The sequence below is a fragment of the Nicotiana tomentosiformis genome, chromosome 8, assembly GCF_000390325.3.
Source record: "Nicotiana tomentosiformis chromosome 8, ASM39032v3, whole genome shotgun sequence".
Taxonomy (NCBI): Eukaryota; Viridiplantae; Streptophyta; class Magnoliopsida; order Solanales; family Solanaceae; genus Nicotiana; species Nicotiana tomentosiformis.
Genome location: NC_090819.1, coordinates 143,676,698 through 143,699,276, shown reverse-complemented (window position 1 = coordinate 143,699,276; position 22,579 = coordinate 143,676,698). Strand labels below are relative to the sequence as shown.

The 22,579-nt window shown below is 33.4% G+C and overlaps 1 long non-coding RNA gene across 11 annotated transcripts; it reads left to right on the top strand.

The window, feature by feature from the left end:
- Positions 1-286: 286 nt before the first annotated feature.
- Positions 287-21,956, top strand: LOC138896989 (uncharacterized). 11 transcript variants are annotated; one of them, XR_011410699.1, is made up of 5 exons: positions 287-606; positions 716-804; positions 1,515-1,640; positions 2,916-7,199; positions 19,058-21,801. It is a non-coding gene; the product is annotated as an uncharacterized lncRNA (long non-coding RNA). The 11 variants fall into 11 exon arrangements; XR_011410696.1 differs by having other exon boundaries at positions 288-606; positions 2,789-7,199; XR_011410694.1 differs by having other exon boundaries at positions 291-470; positions 569-606; positions 1,515-7,199.
- The last annotated feature ends 623 nt before the right edge of the window (positions 21,957-22,579 follow it).

Sequence of the window (22,579 nt, the reverse complement as noted above, 5' to 3'; positions counted from 1 at the left end):
AAAGTTAAACACATTAATTATTCATTGGTTATCCATATTCTAAATGGATAATATAGTTTTTATTCATATTTGATCCGTTTTTAAAAGTTCATTAACCAACCTATTTTAGAGTGAATAATATGGATGATTAACTATTTTTTTTAACTATTTTACCACCACTACTATTGGCTTAAAAAGGGATGGAGGGATGGTCTTCCTTGTCCCATGTAAGCCTCATTGCAAACCATCATATATAACATGGTTAGAAAATCTTCCCCGAAATCAAGATCGTAAATTTCACCTAAGAGCAGGGGCGACGCTATAATTTAGGTTATAAGTTCGGTTGAAATCAATAATTTTATTTTAAATCTAGTATTTGTCATTTTGCACAATAAAATAAAGGGTATAATGGTCCAGGTTGCCTTTTCCAAGTAACACTCGAATACAATTCTAGAAGCACAACTCTTTCACCTCCCTTATTCCAATTACATGTATGATTTTCTTTCAAATCTGTAGGAAGATCAATTGCTTCACCTTATTTCATTTCCTTATATGTTAAGTTCTCCAAACTTACTAATGCCTTTTCCAGTTCTCTTCGTCTTCTCAACTGGGTATTGCAACTTTCAGGTCACCTCCTCTTTTAATTTTTGTGCAAATCTTGTTCTTTTTTTTCGGGTTAATCTTTATGAGGAATTTGTTTTCCGCTCTGATTTGACTTTTGTTGTTGGAGAGTTAGGCGTGAGGTAGAAGAGTTTAGGGCATAACTTGGAGTTCTTCGCCGACAACAATGGTGCTCTTTTACCTTGTATTTGCTGCTCTTTAAAGGTGCAGTCTCTGGGAACATATTTATGATATGTACAGAGATAATATTCTTTTTAGAGCATTCTTTATTTTTAGTATACCTGTTTCTTAAATGTCTTTGTCATGAGTGTATTATGTGAGATATTGTTTCTTGAATTTTTTCAATATTATAATCATATATTTTTCATAGTGCTCTAATTCGAGGAAGTTGGAACAGAATTGATTCTATATTTCAGATGAATTCTAAGGGATAAAATTACACGAGTTGATTGTGTGGAGATGGAATTTTACAGTCATGAAAATTACCTTTTTTCTTTGCCTTTATATATTTCGCCGTCTGTTCAGGGAATGCTTGTGCATTCCTCCCTTTTTCTGTTTGTTCTGCTTCAAACTTGGTGATAAAAAACATCCAGAAGCTTATTGGATTTCTTTTCCTATTTGTTTTTACTGGATTGTTGTAAAAAATAAAAGTTCCCTTTTACTGAATTCTGGCGGATCATCTTTATGATGAAGATGAAGATCCTCCTATTACTTTCTTAATATTGCTCCAAGCGCATTTAGAAGTACACGGTTTATTAATATAATTAGATCATTGATCACTGATTCATTGGAGAATTACACTGATCTAATGGCTTTCAATTATGACAAAAGATATAAGAGCCCAAGAGCTTTGTTCTCAGAAGATAGAATACTAATATCTGCTTCCGATCATGTTGGTTTGTGTTGCGTTTTAGGCATGTGTGCAACATACACGCTTCTCCCTCTATGGCAATATAGTTGCTCTTGGAACTGGGCTATTGTCGCAGTTAATTGCCGATACCCTCGCTTGGAGATTTATGATGTTCCACTGCTTCTGATTGGTGAGTCTTACTATTCTATCTCCTTTTCTTATTTCTCCTTGATTTTAAAGTTCAGTTTTGCATTTGTAGCTTTGATTCGGATGACATAGCCAATTCTGAGCTAGAAGTGAAAGATCAATTACAAGTTATTACATAATGTTCTTTTGCTTCTTGAATTCTATTCTTTATTTTTTCAGCCAACGTTTTCATACAACTATTTCAAAAAAATGAAAAATTAAGATATTTAGAAATTCTAAGGAAATTAAACGAAAAGGAAGAGAAGTCTCTAATAGGCCATTGGAAAAATAAAAAGATAGAAAGGAAGAAAACGAACCCAAACTCAACATCCATTACCATTATAACGTGGAGTATGGGTATCAAGCTTCTTCAATTCTTATTCAACTATCTTATTCTCTTTTTATCTACCTTCTTTTCACGTGATTGCTATCTTTTTTGTCCAAAAACGTAAGCAAGTACAAAGAAATTAAATGAATGAATAGAAAAAGAAAATTAGTATTATGGAAAGAGAAGATTAAAAATGTTAAAGGAACATATAGATCTTTCTTTTCTCAGTCAGTAAATGAATTTTTAAGGCAATAGCATCTCTCATGTGTGTACTATACGTGTAGTCCAATTTTCCAACTATTAGAGTACCTGTTGCAATGTGTTGTTTTGTTTGTGCTAAAAGAATGTATATTTATATTTGCAAACATGCCTTTCAATGATCATAAAGGCTCTTTGTGAGGCTTAGTCCCTTTGATAATTTTATGTTTACCTAATGATGTCTGGTATATATATATATATATATATATATATATATATATATATATATATGAATGGATCAAAATTTCTTGCTTCACGTATTTGGCTTTCTTAACATAAAAGGGTATTGTTTACATTGCATAAGTATGGAAGTGGATTTATCATCACATCGTCTGCTAATAAAACACCTCCAATTATCTGTGAAAATTAAATAAAAAGTAGCTAGATGATAATAAATCCATGGCTATGTTTTTTTTTCTTTCTAATAACTACAATTATTTGATTCTTAGAATTCCTTTGGAATAATGCTTATTTTTCAATTGGTAGCATGATTATTTGCGATTCATTTAGTTTGCATTGTTAAGTTATTAATGGTTTTCTCTGTTGTGTGTTTCTCCTAATATTAGTCATCATATGCTGTTCTGCTGAGAGTGTTTCATTCATAAGAAGTATCAGTGTCTTGCTCCTGTTGCTCTTGTGAAATATCTTACATAATCCCCTTCTCTTGAAGTTTCAATCTTTGAAAATTGCCAGGTTCACAATTACCTTGGCAGAACTTGTTCAGGGCTCTAATTGAAGCCAGTATTTTTATTATGTTTCTTCTTGACTCTTGAGCTTGAAAGCTGTAGGGAGAGTTTAAACTCATAAATATTTCACCACAAGGACCTCGTCCTTATATAACTTCCACAGCGACTTGTAACCCGGTTTAAATATTTCACATCATATAAAAATTCAAGGATCTCGTTCTCAACTCTAAATCATAAATATTGTACACACTATGCCAACTGATTATTTTTATTTCTTCTCATAAATTCCGATAAAAATAAAATTTCACATCACATAATGTACCCCATACCGGTAGGGCGTAAAATTCATAAATTTTAACCAAATTATCCCGGATTTATATCAAAACTCACTGTAGTGAGTAACAGAAAGTCACTTTTGGACTTTTAGCCCTCAATAGTGTACAAAACAAAATGCTAGACACGGGTTGACACCATTAAAATCTCCCAAAAGGGATAAACACGGGAGTGGAGTACAAATTCACTAATCTACCATATAAGGAGTATGAAAGGAGTTCTCACCTCGATAATTGGAATAGAATCAAAATATGAATAGTTTTATTGTAAATTGATTCATACATGTAATGACACTATCTAGTGTATCGGCCTCACCCAAATCATAGCAATTATATCAATGGGTCGGGCCTCCACCTCTTAGGCGTCCTCTACCTGCCTGTCCTCCACCCCTAACTGGATGTGCACGTGGAGTATTAACTGGAATAAAACTTGTAGCTTGAGTGCTCTGATGAAATCCACCCCTCCCAAGTCTGGGACAATTTCTCTTGATGTGTCTAGTATCACCACACTCATAACAACCCCTCTGCGGGTTCAACTGCTTATACTGAGTTTGTGCCGAAAAACTGGAATAACCATTATAGGAACCCCGTGTCGATGGTGCATTAAAAGAACTTACTGGAACACCCCGAGTATTCTGAAATTGTTTCCATGACCCCGTTGATACTGAAATGTAGAATTATTAAGGACACATAAATACCGCAAGTCCCAATATCATCCCATACAAATCTCAGCTCTTAATCATATACAAGTTTCGGAGAACCTTTCAATACCACATATATACATCTCAGGTCAAAACTCATATAACACATGACCCCGCAATCTGATCGTTGATAGAGGACTCCCTTCACTTGGCGCGAAGCCATAGGACATAGTCTGATGATCCACAATACTAACCTTCACCACTCGTATGACATCAGTCATAAGACACCTCAAGCCATTTATTTGCCGCATGTCATTCTCGATTTGGACGGCACATGGTAACAATGGTTGAACAACCCTAGCACATAGTGGATACTGAGTGCGCAATTTTATACACGAGTGGATGCAAAAGAACATAAGATATATATTTCAAGCTGAATAAATGTTGCACGATAGGAAATGAAAGAACTGGAAAGTTTCCTACTAGCTTTGTAGCCTCTCGAAGATAAGTACAGACGTCTCCGTACCGATCCGCAAGACACTAAATTTGTTCATGACTCGTAGAACCTATGAACCTAGAGCTCTGATACCAACTTGTCACGACCCAAAATCCCAACACAGGTGTCGTTATGGCACCTAGGCTCTAAGACTAGGTAAGCCGATTTTCATTACATTTCGAAGCCATTATTTTTTATAAACGAAACTGAATTAAATAGATAATCAAAACCAACAGCGGAACAAATATGAATATAGCAACCTCCCAAGACTGGTAGTACTGAATCACGAACTCTAACTGAATACATGAAATAATCTCAAGGATCGAATACTCAATACTATTTGATTAATAATTAACAGTACAATAAAATAAAAAGATTTCAAGGGACTGCGACGACCAAGCAGCTCTACCTTGAATCCTTGCGATCACACTTTAACTCTGTCCGAGTTCGATAGCTTAAATACCTCATTCTGCACAAAAATGTGCAGAAGTATAGTATAAGTACACCACGGTCGGTAACCAATAAGTATCAAGACTAGCCTCGGTGGAGTAGTGACGAGGTACAGTCAAGACACTCACTAATTAATTAACCTGTGCAGTGTAGCATAAACAAATGGCAATGATGACAACAAGAATAAATAAATGATGTAAACAACAAGGCAACAAGAACACCATAAATATTGGTCAAACGAAAAAGGAACACAAATACAACCAAACAATCAAATCCCTCAAATATACGTCTTTCCAATGTAAGTACTTCAAGTATAAATTTTTCAAATATAAGTTTTTCAATAAAAATCCTTAGAATATAACCTTGTCAAATAAATATATATTTCGAATATACTCCCTTCAAATAAATATTTTTCAACTATAATTCTTTCAAATAATATTTTAGGAATATAATTCCTTCAAATAAAAGTCACCGCGTGACACTTCATTTCATAATCATAAAAACTGCGAGTCCCAACCCACTTCCATATTTCCACGGCACCTCGTGCCTATATTTCTATCACAACTGCATGGACAACTCACGTGCCAATAATATCAATGTATATAAGATCCACATGATCAATTTATTTCCACTCAAGTGAATTTATAATTTTTAAATTAAGTAAGAAATCAACAAAAAAAGAAATATATTTTAGAAATCATTTGGGTGACGAAAATAATATTGTACCTAAATTAAAGCATCAGATAAACTTTTGGGAGAATTCATAGTATGGGTAATTATATTATCCCTGACTTCTTAAATATGATCACTTTTGGGGGAATTCATAGTCTTTCAAACTTGAGGAACCCCCAATTTGAGATCTTACAAATATAAAAGTTAAACACATTAATTATTAATTGGTTATCCATATTCTAAATGGATAATATGGTTCTTATCCATATTTGATCCGTTTTTAAAAGTTCATTATCCAACATATTTTAGAGTAAATAATATGGGTGGTTAACTATTTTCTTTTAATTATTTTGCCACTACTACTAATGGCTTAAAAAGGGGAGGAGGGTTGGTCTTCCTTGTCCCATGTATGCCCATTGCAAACCATCATATATAACATGGTTAGAAAATCTTCCCCGAAATCAAGATCGTAAATTTCACCTAAGAGAAGGGGCGAAGCTATAATTTAGGTTATAAGTTCGGTAGAACTCAATAATTTTGTTTTAAATCTAGTATTTGTCATTTTGCACAATAAAATAAAGGGTATAATTGTCTGGGTTGCTTTTTCCAAGTAACACTCGAACACAATTCTAGAAGCACAACTCTTTCACCTCCCTTATTCCAATTACATGTATGGTTTTCTTTCAAATCTGTAGGAGGATCAATTGCTTCACCTTATTTCATTTTCTTATATGTTCAAGTTCTCCAAACTTACTAATGCCTTTTCCAGTTCTCTTCATCTTCTCAACTGGGTATTGCAACTTTCAGGTCACCTCCTCTTTTAATTTTTGTCCAAATCTTATTCTTTTTTTCGGGTTAATCTTTATGAGGAATTTGTTTTTCGGTCTGATTTGACTTTTGTTGTTGGAGAGTTAGGCGTGAGGTAGAAGAGTTTAGGGCATAACTTGGAGTTCTTCGCCGACAACAATGGTGCTCTTTTACCATGTATTTGCTGCTCTTTAAAGGTGCAGTCTTTGGGAACATATTTATGATATGTACAGAGATAATATTCTTTTTAGAGCATTCTTTATTTTTAGTATACCTATTTCTTAAATGTCTTTGTCATGAGTGTATTATGTGAGATATTTTTACTTGAATTTTCTCAATATTATAATCATATATTTTCCATAGTGCTTTAATTCGAGGAAGTTGGAACAGAATTGGATTTCTATTCCTATTAAAATCATATATTTTCCAGAAGCTTATTGGATTTCTATTCCTATTGTGGTTGATAGCGAACAATCTTAGTTGAAGACTAGAATCTTTCTTTGCTACGAAGATAGGTATACTATAGAAACCTATGATGGTCGACTAAGGGCATATTGGACTTTTCTACTCTTTACTTAAGTTAGTATGCATTTCTTTTACCCTATGCAGAATTGTCACATACCCCTCCTCTATTTTGCTTTCTTTGTGGCTCTAAAATCCTCTAGAGCTTTTCCATTCATCGCCTTCCCCTTTTCCTGAGTTTTAGCATCTCTCTGCGCCTTTTTTTCCTCCGGTTATAGTAGGAGCTATGGAGATACACGATTTTTTACTATCCTTTACATGCACGCTTCTCCCTCTATGGCAATATAGTTGCTCTTGGAACTGGGCTATTGTCGCAGTTAATTGCCGATACCCTCGCTTGGAGATTTATGATGTTCCACTGCTTCTGATTGGTGAGTCTTACTATTCTATCTCCTTTTCTTATTTCTCCTTGATTTTAAAGTTCAGTTTTGCATTTGTAGCTTTGATTCGGATGACATAGCCAATTCTGAGCTAGAAGTGAAAGATCAATTACAAGTTATTACATAATGTTCTTTTGCTTCTTGAATTCTATTCTTTATTTTTTCAGCCAACGTTTTCATACAACTATTTCAAAAAAATGAAAAATTAAGATATTTAGAAATTCTAAGGAAATTAAACGAAAAGGAAGAGAAGTCTCTAATAGGCCATTGGAAAAATAAAAAGATAGAAAGGAAGAAAACGAACCCAAACTCAACATCCATTACCATTATAACGTGGAGTATGGGTATCAAGCTTCTTCAATTCTTATTCAACTATCTTATTCTCTTTTTATCTACCTTCTTTTCACGTGATTGCTATCTTTTTTGTCCAAAAACGTAAGCAAGTACAAAGAAATTAAATGAATGAATAGAAAAAGAAAATTAGTATTATGGAAAGAGAAGATTAAAAATGTTAAAGGAACATATAGATCTTTCTTTTCTCAGTCAGTAAATGAATTTTTAAGGCAATAGCATCTCTCATGTGTGTACTATACGTGTAGTCCAATTTTCCAACTATTAGAGTACCTGTTGCAATGTGTTGTTTTGTTTGTGCTAAAAGAATGTATATTTATATTTGCAAACATGCCTTTCAATGATCATAAAGGCTCTTTGTGAGGCTTAGTCCCTTTGATAATTTTATGTTTACCTAATGATGTCTGGTATATATATATATATATATATATATATATATGAATGGATCAAAATTTCTTGCTTCACGTATTTGGCTTTCTTAACATAAAAGGGTATTGTTTACATTGCATAAGTATGGAAGTGGATTTATCATCACATCGTCTGCTAATAAAACACCTCCAATTATCTGTGAAAATTAAATAAAAAGTAGCTAGATGATAATAAATCCATGGCTATGTTTTTTTTTCTTTCTAATAACTACAATTATTTGATTCTTAGAATTCCTTTGGAATAATGCTTATTTTTCAATTGGTAGCATGATTATTTGCGATTCATTTAGTTTGCATTGTTAAGTTATTAATGGTTTTCTCTGTTGTGTGTTTCTCCTAATATTAGTCATCATATGCTGTTCTGCTGAGAGTGTTTCATTCATAAGAAGTATCAGTGTCTTGCTCCTGTTGCTCTTGTGAAATATCTTACATAATCCCCTTCTCTTGAAGTTTCAATCTTTGAAAATTGCCAGGTTCACAATTACCTTGGCAGAACTTGTTCAGGGCTCTAATTGAAGCCAGTATTTTTATTATGTTTCTTCTTGACTCTTGAGCTTGAAAGCTGTAGAGAGAGGATATACATCGTAAAGATCTTGTCAGTTTACAATACATACATGTCGAGTCAAGGGTGCAAGCATAAGTTGTAGTTATGCATGGTGAAAAGTTTAGTATTTCGTTCCCTACCCACAATTGCCTTTGAAAGGGCACTTTGAAAGTTTATAAAGTGAAACATATTGCCTTGGCTTACATACAATATCTGACTAAAGGCGACTTTTTACTTTAATTAAGTTCATGACTAACACACCCATGTTGAGTGCCTTTTCAAGATAACATAAGATTGAAGGTGACTTTTTCACAATTTGGAGATATCAGCCGATGTACGATGTACGTGTTTGCCATCGTCGGCTTTTTATGTCTAATTTTTTCTTTGTTCTTTTGGCATAACTGTACATCTCTTGAAATATTCTTGTTTCTTAATTACAATGTAAAGTAAAGCTGCATTAGAATCTAAATTGTTGGGCCCGCAAGCGCGGGCAAGAGTCGTCTAGTAAATTGTAAAAATGAGAAAATGGTAGTAGTTAGAAGGTTATTTGGACTCTATTTTTATTATATTCTATGACCGTTTGTTTACAGAAAATACAAAGTATTCGACGTTATCTTCGTTTTATTTTCTGGAACACTATTGATACAATATAATGTCAGATTGTCAATGTGCAGCATACCTCACTAAAATTTAAACCAATCACTGACTCTATTCTATATGGTATACTAGATGAACCAGTCCAAAAAGAAAAAAAAAGAACACATGCAAAAATTACATAATTTATATGTTGGAAAGATAAAAGAACACATCTTTTCGGAAGAATTAACCAGTATATGTATTATTCATAATATATAACATGTACATAATTATGCATACCGATTAAAAAAAGTAAACAGTGAATCTAATTGACTATTTGTATAGAGATTTCATTTTTGTACTATATCGTTATTGACTTGCCGTTGGAGTTCCGAATTCACAGATCTTTTTCTTTCTGCACTCAAGAAAAATACTTACTACTAATAAACAACGGGGAAGATAAATGAAATAATTAAAGAACAAGTGACTTATGACAAGAGACTGTTTCCATGACTCGAACCCGTGATCTCATGATCACATGGCAGCAACTTTACCTTTCAGCAACGCTTAATTAGACTGGAAGCAGTGTTTGAGTTTGGGGCTGCTGGTTCATATTATTGTTGTCAAACTCTGCAGTGATGAAAATGCTAAATGCTGGAATTGTAGAGAAAATGCGTAGAAACCATTGCCGAAAACTAGTCCAAGTATTGGAATAAATCCAGGAAGAAAAGTGTTTGAGTGTAATGATAATGAAGAAAGTATACCAATATAACAGTTGGGGCAGTAGAAGTGAAGTTAGACATAAGATATTCAAGGACTTAGAGAAATATCCTGAACTTATGCGTATTCTCATAGGATGATGATGAATTGTTATAGAAGTGATAGAGAAAAAGAAGGAAAATAAAAAAAGGAAGAAGAGCCTAACAATGAATGTCATGAAACTAGGATAGGGATGGCCAAATATATGGAAAGGATCCCAAGTATCAGCAATGAATATGGATTTGATGATATTAACTAAAATCAAGATCAAGTACCTTAAATCAAATGCCATTGTTTTTGAGCTTTTGAGTTTTTTCTTTTCTGGCTTAATGTACTATATATATATTGTCTTCCATGTATATTTATAAGACTGTTACAGCTCAGCTGCTTCAGCGAATTTGCCAAGCCCAAGCCAAAACTTTAAACCTCAAGATTTAGGATAATCAAAACTTTAAACCTCAAGATTTAAGCAATTATTACTATAAATTTATAACAGAAAATCATCACCATTATAAACCCATTAATACTAATTAATTACCATTAATCTAAATCACGCATGGAAATACAACGATAATAACAAAATAGACGAAATAAAGTAGTGGGTTTAAAATATGATATTGGCCTAAAGAAAACTCTGAATCACTTTCTTTTGTTAATAATTGAGAAATCAGCTAAAGAAGATCACTTAAAGAAATCAATAAACTATAAAGAAGTAATGGAAATTACTCAAAATCATGGCCAACTAACGTTTTTGAACCAAAAGAATAATAGAAAATGACAAAGGCAAACTTGTACCTAAACTAACGAGAATATAGATCGGCAGTATTTAAAGGGGGCTTAAGAAGTTATTTGGAAGGAAAAAGAGAAAATCATACTACCAGATACACTACTCATGGGCATGAGCAAATACTTTATGACTAGAAATTTCAACGAGAATCACCAAAGTTATAGCGATTATCAAACGGAATATCAATTTGAAGCTAGCTTAGATCAAAGATCAGAAAATTCCCGCAACAATCAAGATTGAAGAATTACAATCATAAAAATGAAAAAGATAAAACAGAGCACATATTTCGATCCACAACAAACAAATAAGAGAAAGGCCAGCATCACATTTCGATTCACAAGCATGATGTTAAAATAAAGAGAGAAGAGAGTAAATTGACCTCTTATATAATCAGCAAACCTCCAAATGTGAAAGTACGGAAACCCAAATCGAAAGTCTGTCGAACAGAGCTTGATATAAGAATGAATCGTAACCGTAGACCGAATCTGAAAATGTTCTAAGATCGGGAACCTTGGATGACGACAACCTCGATAGGACCACGAACCTGCCCGGAAACCTCAGACTACTACCTACGACGACCTCCGGAACACTTGATGGATCAGTGACTTTCGACTGATTTTTAGCGAGTTTGATGGGTTTTTGGAGTGATTCAACAGGAGAACAATGGTACTTTAGGTGAAGTTTCAACTCGGTTTTCTACATGCAGAAGCTATGGTGTATTTATGGTATTGAATTGCTGCGATTTTCAGTTTTGGAGTTTTCTTTCCAGACTTTTGTTTCTCGTTCGTCCCCTCTCTCTTTCTCTATCTATGTGTATATGCCTCGGTCCTCCTCTCTTGGGTTAGTTCTAGGATGGGCACGTGGGCTGCGGAAATGGGCCGTCCACTTTGAGCCTTTTTGGCAAGATTTGTGCTTTAAATGGGCCTAATTTACCAAAAATCTATCCAACTCATATCAACTCTTGCCTATTAAATAAAAATCAAAGATAAAATACTACCAAAATATTAACTAGCCCTACTTAAGTAGAAATAACTATTAAAATAAAACTAACCGTTAAAAACAAAACTATTTTTTGGCATTTTTCAAATATCATACTCCTAAAATATTATCCTCCATAGACGCCTTCAAAATAATAAAATTCATTTAACTCCATCTTCTAATAGTAAAATCCACTCGGAAGGTCTAGTTGACATATCAAAACAAGATGAGACTAACGAAATGGTATCATGAGGAAGATGTAAGAAGAATAGTTAAAATTATTTGAATCATTTCAAATAGAAAAAGTGTAAAATTAAGATAGAATAATATTTAAAACAATAATGTCAGTATAATTAATTCAATAAACCGTACAATATATCTTTGCATTCGATCGTTAGAACTTACATGGATATATGGGTCATGGGTTAAATGAGTTTTATTATAATATTAAAAAATAGAGTTTTAATATGACATGACATGTTAAATGTGTGATATTTATATTTAGAGTCAAAATACAATAGTTGAATAACTTTGTTGTCCTAAAAGAAACAAAAATGGCTTTGATAGGATATTCTCATAAGTTGGGTGACCATCCAAGAAATTTACTCGAGTAATTGTTATATAATAATTGTGATTCTTGATATAGCACATTTAACCTTCAATTAAATTATATGTGCAATTTTAGCCCGTATAGCTAATGAAAGTTATATAACGAGTTATTTTACAATTACTAAAATCCCTTATATGCTGTTGTTTTTTTGTGGTTTAAAAAGCCAGAACAAGTTAAAAAAGAACAACTCAAAAGACCTAAACTGCATCTCCTGTTGTAAATTCTATTTCTCTTTTTGATGAGTCAAGTAATTACTAGTTTCAAATTGCTTCTGATCGACTGCAAACAGTTTGCAAAAATCACTCTATGACGACAACTACAAGTCTCTACCACCTTTGCCTTTTTTTCCAGCTGACATGATCAAAAATTCAAAATTATCCTTAGCCCAAACTAACTCTGTTAAGTTACCGTTAGCTTGAGGACTGAAACACGCATTTGGTTTAATTGAAAGTAAAATATGTTATATTTGATAAGGCAGTATGGTGCATAAAATATCTTGTATTCATACAGAGTTAGGGGAAGAGCTGCATCCCAAAAATTTGATGTAGACAATCTATTCCAATGCTAGTATTAAATATTATTTTTATGACTCGAACTTATAACCTATAAATTATAGGGAGATAACTTACCGTTGTTTCGAGACTTCCTTCTACCTTTGATAACATAAGGACTATAATTGGAATAACATAATAACCCAAGGGTAACACAAGGATTAAAAATGTTAGTGCGTCAGCCTACTTTTGTTATAATATAGTAAAAAAAGTGCGAGGAAACAACCAATTTCTAAAGCTTTATATACTGAGCTTCCTTAGCTATACTAGAATTTACACATATCCAAACCCCACCAATCTTTTCTCCTTCCTTATAAATCCAAGTGAGGTGAACTCATTTTTTGAATATACCAAAAAAGAAGAAGAAAAGAAATGAGATTCGTAGACCTAAGGTACATTATATTAATGTTAATAAATATCTTCAAATATATGATGGGATCGTCTTTTGATTGGGATCCTTTCCACATATTAAGCCATAATCCTTTTCCAAGTTTCATGGTCTTCATTAGTAGAATCCTTTTTCTTTTATTTATTATTTTCCTTTATTTTCTCCATCACCTCTATAACAATTCACACAACTACTCGTCCTATCAGTATACACATATGCATTGAAAACTTTTCCAAGTCCTTCAATGGTTTATTTCTATCCTCATTTTTAATCCCGCAAGTGTTATATTGATACATTTTCTTCATTAATATCTTGTTATTGGGTTTCTAATACATGCAACCGTTTTTGGGACTGGTCTATGGGCATACTCTCCATAATTCCAGTGCTTAAAATTTTCATCAATGCTGAAATTGACAGCAGTGGGAACGAAGATGAGCAGTCTCCAATCTAGTTAACTAAGATTTGGTCCTGAGTTATTGTTGTATAATAATTTTGATATTTCACTTTGTTTTCAAATATTTATACTACTAGTGGCTGTTTATCAACCTTGTTAATTAGATAGTACGTGCTTAGGCCTCATTTATACTTCAACAATATGTATCCCTTTATTTGCCTTTTATTATCCAGGAAGGGCTATGCCTAGCATATATAGTTATTTTGAGACAATTTTATGCAATATGTAATATGTATTCTAACTCTTATATATGTTATGTATGTCACTAATTCTGCTTGCCCTTCTCTTCGTTTCCTCTTATAATTATTCTGTGTAGGGTATGATTATCTTCAATAGATGAACAAGAAAATCTGTAAAATGCGGAACTCCAAGTGCTCTAGCATTATAAACATAATACTGGGATACATAAGTCGGGTTGGTTCGGATTTCTCAGTTACCAAATCAAACCAAAAGTTTCGGATTTTTCAATCTATAAACCAAACCAAATTTATAAAGTCGGGGTTTTCAATCTCGATTTTTTTCGGGTTTTCGAAATTGTTTTCCGGTAAAGTCTTCATAGCACAAAAATATGTAACTTGTGCTCCAAATATTTCTTTAGTCCTAGTTGGATACAACTATATAATCTATTTTCCAAGAAAATAACAATACAAACTTAGTCGAAGCTTCAAACCACATCAAACAACATCAAAACGACGAATCGCTGCTCAAATCAAAATCTATGAACTTTGAACTTTCAAATTCTATATCTTGTGCCGAAACACATCAAATCAATTCGGAATGACTTCAAATTTTACACACAAGTCATAATGACATAATGGACCAATTTCAATTTCTAGAATCGGATTCCGACTAAGATATCAAAAGGTCAACCCCCCGGTCAAACTTTCCAAAAATTCAACTTTTGGCATTTCAAGCCTAATTCTACTACGGACCTCCAAATAATTTTTCGGACAAGTTCCTAAATTTAAAATTACCATACGGAACTATTGACATCATTAAAATTCTATTCCGGAGTCGTTTGCTCAAAAGTCAACTCTCCGGTCAACTCTTTCCATTTAAGCTTCTAATTAAGGATTGTTTATTTTAAAAATTTCGAATCTTTTGAAAAATCAAACTCGACCACACCCGCGGGTCATAATACTTATTACGAAGTTGCTCGAGACCTTAAGTCACTGAACGAGGCATTAATTCTTAAAAGGACAAGTGAGGTCGTTACATTCTCCACATCTTAAACAAACGTTCGTCCTCGAACTTTCTAAGAATTATTCTGAGGTTACCAAATTGATGATTTTACTTTTATACATATACTCACGGTTGATTCCATGCTACCGCATTTGAGATAAGCCCGACAATACCATCTCATTTGAGATTATTTCTTTTATCCATATTTGTAAATTTAAGACTAATTTCTTATACTCTAAACCTTTTCAAAAGGCTTGATTTTCACAACAACGCACGGTTTTAGTCTCAATCGGCTATAGAAACTCGTGCCTACGGACACATCAACTTTCTTGATAGTATTGAAGTACTTCAAAATTTTTCTGGGGTGTTATATTCTTCTCCGCTTAGGATCATTCGCCCTCAAATACATAACATAATTTAACTCTTCTGTCGTACATATCATTCTCCCAAAAAATATTTCTAACTCCCAAATATTTCTGAAATTTTGGCAGAGTCTCCCTTGTAATTGAGCCTATCCACCTGCCAAAGTAACACCAAAACAACTCCTAACAATACATCCGCAACCCAACAAAACACCACAATGTATATATCAATAACACTAATCTCAGCATTACAAGTATTGCATTATCATAATGATATCAGGACATGAAGCACATCACATGTATGCTCATCACCACATCTCTGGTCTTAAAAGTTGTTCATAATTAATTCCAACATCAACAATTAATCTCATATTAACCACCACCTCATTTTGATTTTTTTTAAAACACTGACAACAGAATGTGAGGCATAAAGACCTCATGATTACTTACTCAGATTAATGAGTCACATTTAACGCCATCTGGGCACTCATCTCATAGGCTAAAACTCAATATTTGCAGCACGAAAATGGTTGAATATGCACAGCAAAATATACAAGAATTATCAAATAAGCCTAATAGGCATGACTCCCTATTAATACTATTGTACAATTAAATTTCACAAAGGGAGAGTTTAAACTCATAAATATTTCACCACAAGGACCTCGTCCTTATATAACTTCCACAGCGACTTGTAACCCGGTTTAAATATTTCACATCATATAAAAATTCAAGGATCTCGTTCTCAACTCTAAATCATAAATATTGTACACACTATGCCAACTGATTATTTTTATTTCTTCTCATAAATTCCGATAAAAATAAAATTTCACATCACATAATGTACCCCATACCGGTAGGGCGTAAAATTCATAAATTTTAACCAAATTATCCCGGATTTATATCAAAACTCACTGTAGTGAGTAACAGAAAGTCACTTTTGGACTTTTAGCCCTCAATAGTGTACAAAACAAAATGCTAGACACGGGTTGACACCATTAAAATCTCCCAAAAGGGATAAACACGGGAGTGGAGTACAAATTCACTAATCTACCATATAAGGAGTATGAAAGGAGTTCTCACCTCGATAATTGGAATAGAATCAAAATATGAATAGTTTTATTGTAAATTGATTCATACATGTAATGACACTATCTAGTGTATCGGCCTCACCCAAATCATAGCAATTATATCAATGGGTCGGGCCTCCACCTCTTAGGCGTCCTCTACCTGCCTGTCCTCCACCCCTAACTGGATGTGCACGTGGAGTATTAACTGGAATAAAACTTGTAGCTTGAGTGCTCTGATGAAATCCACCCCTCCCAAGTCTGGGACAATTTCTCTTGATGTGTCTAGTATCACCACACTCATAACAACCCCTCTGCGGGTTCAACTGCTTATACTGAGTTTGTGCCGAAAAACTGGAATAACCATTATAGGAACCCCGTGTCGATGGTGCATTAAAAGAACTTACTGGAACACCCCGAGTATTCTGAAATTGTTTCCATGACCCCGTTGATACTGAAATGTAGAATTATTAAGGACGCATAAATACCGCAAGTCCCAATATCATCATATACAAATCTCAGCTCTTAATCATATACAAGTTTCGGAGAACCTTTCAATACCACATATATACATCTCAGGTCAAAACTCATATAACACATGACCCCGCAATCTGATCGTTGATAGAGGACTCCCTTCACTTGGCGCGAAGCCATAGGACATAGTCTGATGATCCACAATACTAACCTTCACCACTCGTATGACATCAGTCATAAGACACCTCAAGCCATTTATTTGCCGCATGTCATTCTCGATTTGGACGGCACATGGTAACAATGGTTGAACAACCCTAGCACATAGTGGATACTGAGTGCGCAATTTTATACACGAGTGGATGCAAAAGAACATAAGATATATATTTCAAGCTGAATAAATGTTGCACGATAGGAAATGAAAGAACTGGAAAGTTTCCTACTAGCTTTGTAGCCTCTCGAAGATAAGTACAGACGTCTCCGTACCGATCCGCAAGACACTAAATTTGTTCATGACTCGTAGAACCTATGAACCTAGAGCTCTGATACCAACTTGTCACGACCCAAAATCCCAACACAGGTGTCGTTATGGCACCTAGGCTCTAAGACTAGGTAAGCCGATTTTCATTACATTTCGAAGCCATTATTTTTTATAAATGAAACTGAATTAAATAGATAATCAAAACCAACAGCGGAACAAATATGAATATAGCAACCTCCCAAGACTGGTAGTACTGAATCACGAACTCTAACTGAATACATGAAATAATCTCAAGGATCGAATACTCAATACTATTTGATTAATAATTAACAGTACAATAAAATAAAAAGATTTCAAGGGACTGCGACGACCAAGCAGCTCTACCTTGAATCCTTGCGATCACACTTTAACTCTGTCCGAGTTCGATAGCTTAAATACCTCATTCTGCACAAAAATGTGCAGAAGTATAGTATAAGTACACCACGGTCGGTAACCAATAAGTATCAAGACTAGCCTCGGTGGAGTAGTGACGAGGTACAGTCAAGACACTCACTAATTAATTAACCTGTGCAGTGTAGCATAAACAAATGGCAATGATGACAACAAGAATAAATAAATGATGTAAACAACAAGGCAACAAGAACACCATAAATATTGGTCAAACGAAAAAGGAACACAAATACAACCAAACAATCAAATCCCTCAAATATACGTCTTTCCAATGTAAGTACTTCAAGTATAAATTTTTCAAATATAAGTTTTTCAATAAAAATCCTTAGAATATAACCTTGTCAAATAAATATATATTTCGAATATACTCCCTTCAAATAAATATTTTTCAACTATAATTCTTTCAAATAATATTTTAGGAATATAATTCCTTCAAATAAAAGTCACCGCGTGACACTTCATTTCATAATCATAAAAACTGCGAGTCCCAACCCACTTCCATATTTCCACGGCACCTCGTGCCTATATTTCTATCACAACTGCATGGACAACTCACGTGCCAATAATATCAATGTATATAAGATCCACATGATCAATTTATTTCCACTCAAGTGAATTTATAATTTTTAAATTAAGTAAGAAATCAACAAAAAAAGAAATATATTTTAGAAATCATTTGGGTGACGAAAATAATATTGTACCTAAATTAAAGCATCAGATAAACTTTTGGGAGAATTCATAGTATGGGTAATTATATTATCCCTGACTTCTTAAATATGATCACTTTTGGGGGAATTCATAGTCTTTCAAACTAGGAACCCCCAATTTGAGATCTTACAAATATAAAAGTTAAACACATTAATTATTAATTGGTTATCCATATTCTAAATGGATAATATGGTTCTTATCCATATTTGATCCGTTTTTAAAAGTTCATTATCCAACATATTTTAGAGTAAATAATATGGGTGGTTAACTATTTTCTTTTAATTATTTTGCCACTACTACTAATGGCTTAAAAAGGGGAGGAGGGTTGTCTTCCTTGTCCCATGTATGCCCATTGCAAACCATCATATATAACATGGTTAGAAAATCTTCCCCGAAATCAAGATCGTAAATTTCACCTAAGAGAAGGGGCGAAGCTATAATTTAGGTTATAAGTTCGGTAGAACTCAATAATTTTGTTTTAAATCTAGTATTTGTCATTTTGCACAATAAAATAAAGGGTATAATTGTCTGGGTTGCTTTTTCCAAGTAACACTCGAACACAATTCTAGAAGCACAACTCTTTCACCTCCCTTATTCCAATTACATGTATGGTTTTCTTTCAAATCTGTAGGAGGATCAATTGCTTCACCTTATTTCATTTTCTTATATGTTCAAGTTCTCCAAACTTACTAATGCCTTTTCCAGTTCTCTTCATCTTCTCAACTGGGTATTGCAACTTTCAGGTCACCTCCTCTTTTAATTTTTGTCCAAATCTTATTCTTTTTTTCGGGTTAATCTTTATGAGGAATTTGTTTTTCGGTCTGATTTGACTTTTGTTGTTGGAGAGTTAGGCGTGAGGTAGAAGAGTTTAGGGCATAACTTGGAGTTCTTCGCCGACAACAATGGTGCTCTTTTACCATGTATTTGCTGCTCTTTAAAGGTGCAGTCTTTGGGAACATATTTATGATATGTACAGAGATAATATTCTTTTTAGAGCATTCTTTATTTTTAGTATACCTATTTCTTAAATGTCTTTGTCATGAGTGTATTATGTGAGATATTTTTACTTGAATTTTCTCAATATTATAATCATATATTTTCCATAGTGCTTTAATTCGAGGAAGTTGGAACAGAATTGGATTTCTATTCCTATTAAAATCATATATTTTCCAGAAGCTTATTGGATTTCTATTCCTATTGTGGTTGATAGCGAACAATCTTAGTTGAAGACTAGAATCTTTCTTTGCTACGAAGATAGGTATACTATAGAAACCTATGATGGTCGACTAAGGGCATATTGGACTTTTCTACTCTTTACTTAAGTTAGTATGCATTTCTTTTACCCTATGCAGAATTGTCACATACCCCTCCTCTATTTTGCTTTCTTTGTGGCTCTAAAATCCTCTAGAGCTTTTCCATTCATCGCCTTCCCCTTTTCCTGAGTTTTAGCATCTCTCTGCGCCTTTTTTTCCTCCGGTTATAGTAGGAGCTATGGAGATACACGATTTTTTACTATCCTTTACATGCACGCTTCTCCCTCTATGGCAATATAGTTGCTCTTGGAACTGGGCTATTGTCGCAGTTAATTGCCGATACCCTCGCTTGGAGATTTATGATGTTCCACTGCTTCTGATTGGTGAGTCTTACTATTCTATCTCCTTTTCTTATTTCTCCTTGATTTTAAAGTTCAGTTTTGCATTTGTAGCTTTGATTCGGATGACATAGCCAATTCTGAGCTAGAAGTGAAAGATCAATTACAAGTTATTACATAATGTTCTTTTGCTTCTTGAATTCTATTCTTTATTTTTTCAGCCAACGTTTTCATACAACTATTTCAAAAAAATGAAAAATTAAGATATTTAGAAATTCTAAGGAAATTAAACGAAAAGGAAGAGAAGTCTCTAATAGGCCATTGGAAAAATAAAAAGATAGAAAGGAAGAAAACGAACCCAAACTCAACATCCATTACCATTATAACGTGGAGTATGGGTATCAAGCTTCTTCAATTCTTATTCAACTATCTTATTCTCTTTTTATCTACCTTCTTTTCACGTGATTGCTATCTTTTTTGTCCAAAAACGTAAGCAAGTACAAAGAAATTAAATGAATGAATAGAAAAAGAAAATTAGTATTATGGAAAGAGAAGATTAAAAATGTTAAAGGAACATATAGATCTTTCTTTTCTCAGTCAGTAAATGAATTTTTAAGGCAATAGCATCTCTCATGTGTGTACTATACGTGTAGTCCAATTTTCCAACTATTAGAGTACCTGTTGCAATGTGTTGTTTTGTTTGTGCTAAAAGAATGTATATTTATATTTGCAAACATGCCTTTCAATGATCATAAAGGCTCTTTGTGAGGCTTAGTCCCTTTGATAATTTTATGTTTACCTAATGATGTCTGGTATATATATATATATATATATATATATATATATATATATATATGAATGGATCAAAATTTCTTGCTTCACGTATTTGGCTTTCTTAACATAAAAGGGTATTGTTTACATTGCATAAGTATGGAAGTGGATTTATCATCACATCGTCTGCTAATAAAACACCTCCAATTATCTGTGAAAATTAAATAAAAAGTAGCTAGATGATAATAAATCCATGGCTATGTTTTTTTTTCTTTCTAATAACTACAATTATTTGATTCTTAGAATTCCTTTGGAATAATGCTTATTTTTCAATTGGTAGCATGATTATTTGCGATTCATTTAGTTTGCATTGTTAAGTTATTAATGGTTTTCTCTGTTGTGTGTTTCTCCTAATATTAGTCATCATATGCTGTTCTGCTGAGAGTGTTTCATTCATAAGAAGTATCAGTGTCTTGCTCCTGTTGCTCTTGTGAAATATCTTACATAATCCCCTTCTCTTGAAGTTTCAATCTTTGAAAATTGCCAGGTTCACAATTACCTTGGCAGAACTTGTTCAGGGCTCTAATTGAAGCCAGTATTTTTATTATGTTTCTTCTTGACTCTTGAGCTTGAAAGCTGTAGAGAGAGGATATACATCGTAAAGATCTTGTCAGTTTACAATACATACATGTCGAGTCAAGGGTGCAAGCATAAGTTGTAGTTATGCATGGTGAAAAGTTTAGTATTTCGTTCCCTACCCACAATTGCCTTTGAAAGGGCACTTTGAAAGTTTATAAAGTGAAATATATTGCCTTGGCTTACATACAATATCTGACTAAAGGCGACTTTTTACTTTAATTAAGTTCATGACTAACACACCCATGTTGAGTGCCTTTTCAAGATAACATAAGATTGAAGGTGACTTTTTCACAATTTGGAGATATCAGCCGATGTACGATGTACGTGTTTGCCATCGTCGGCTTTTTATGTCTAATTTTTTCTTTGTTCTTTTGGCATAACTGTACATCTCTTGAAATATTCTTGTTTCTTAATTACAATGTAAAGTAAAGCTGCATTAGAATCTAAATTGTTGGGCCCGCAAGCGCGGGCAAGAGTCGTCTAGTAAATTGTAAAAATGAGAAAATGGTAGTAGTTAGAAGGTTATTTGGACTCTATTTTTATTATATTCTATGACCGTTTGTTTACAGAAAATACAAAGTATTCGACGTTATCTTCGTTTTATTTTCTGGAACACTATTGATACAATATAATGTCAGATTGTCAATGTGCAGCATACCTCACTAAAATTTAAACCAATCACTGACTCTATTCTATATGGTATACTAGATGAACCAGTCCAAAAAAAAAAAAAAAGAACACATGCAAAAATTACATAATTTATATGTTGGAAAGATAAAAGAACACATCTTTTCGGAAGAATTAACCAGTATATGTATTATTCATAATATATAACATGTACATAATTATGCATACCGATTAAAAAAAGTAAACAGTGAATCTAATTGACTATTTGTATAGAGATTTCATTTTTGTACTATATCGTTATTGACTTGCCGTTGGAGTTCCGAATTCACAGATCTTTTTCTTTCTGCACTCAAGAAAAATACTTACTACTAATAAACAACGGGGAAGATAAATGAAATAATTAAAGAACAAGTGACTTATGACAAGAGACTGTTTCCATGACTCGAACCCGTGATCTCATGATCACATGGCAGCAACTTTACCTTTCAGCAACGCTTAATTAGACTGGAAGCAGTGTTTGAGTTTGGGGCTGCTGGTTCATATTATTGTTGTCAAACTCTGCAGTGATGAAAATGCTAAATGCTGGAATTGTAGAGAAA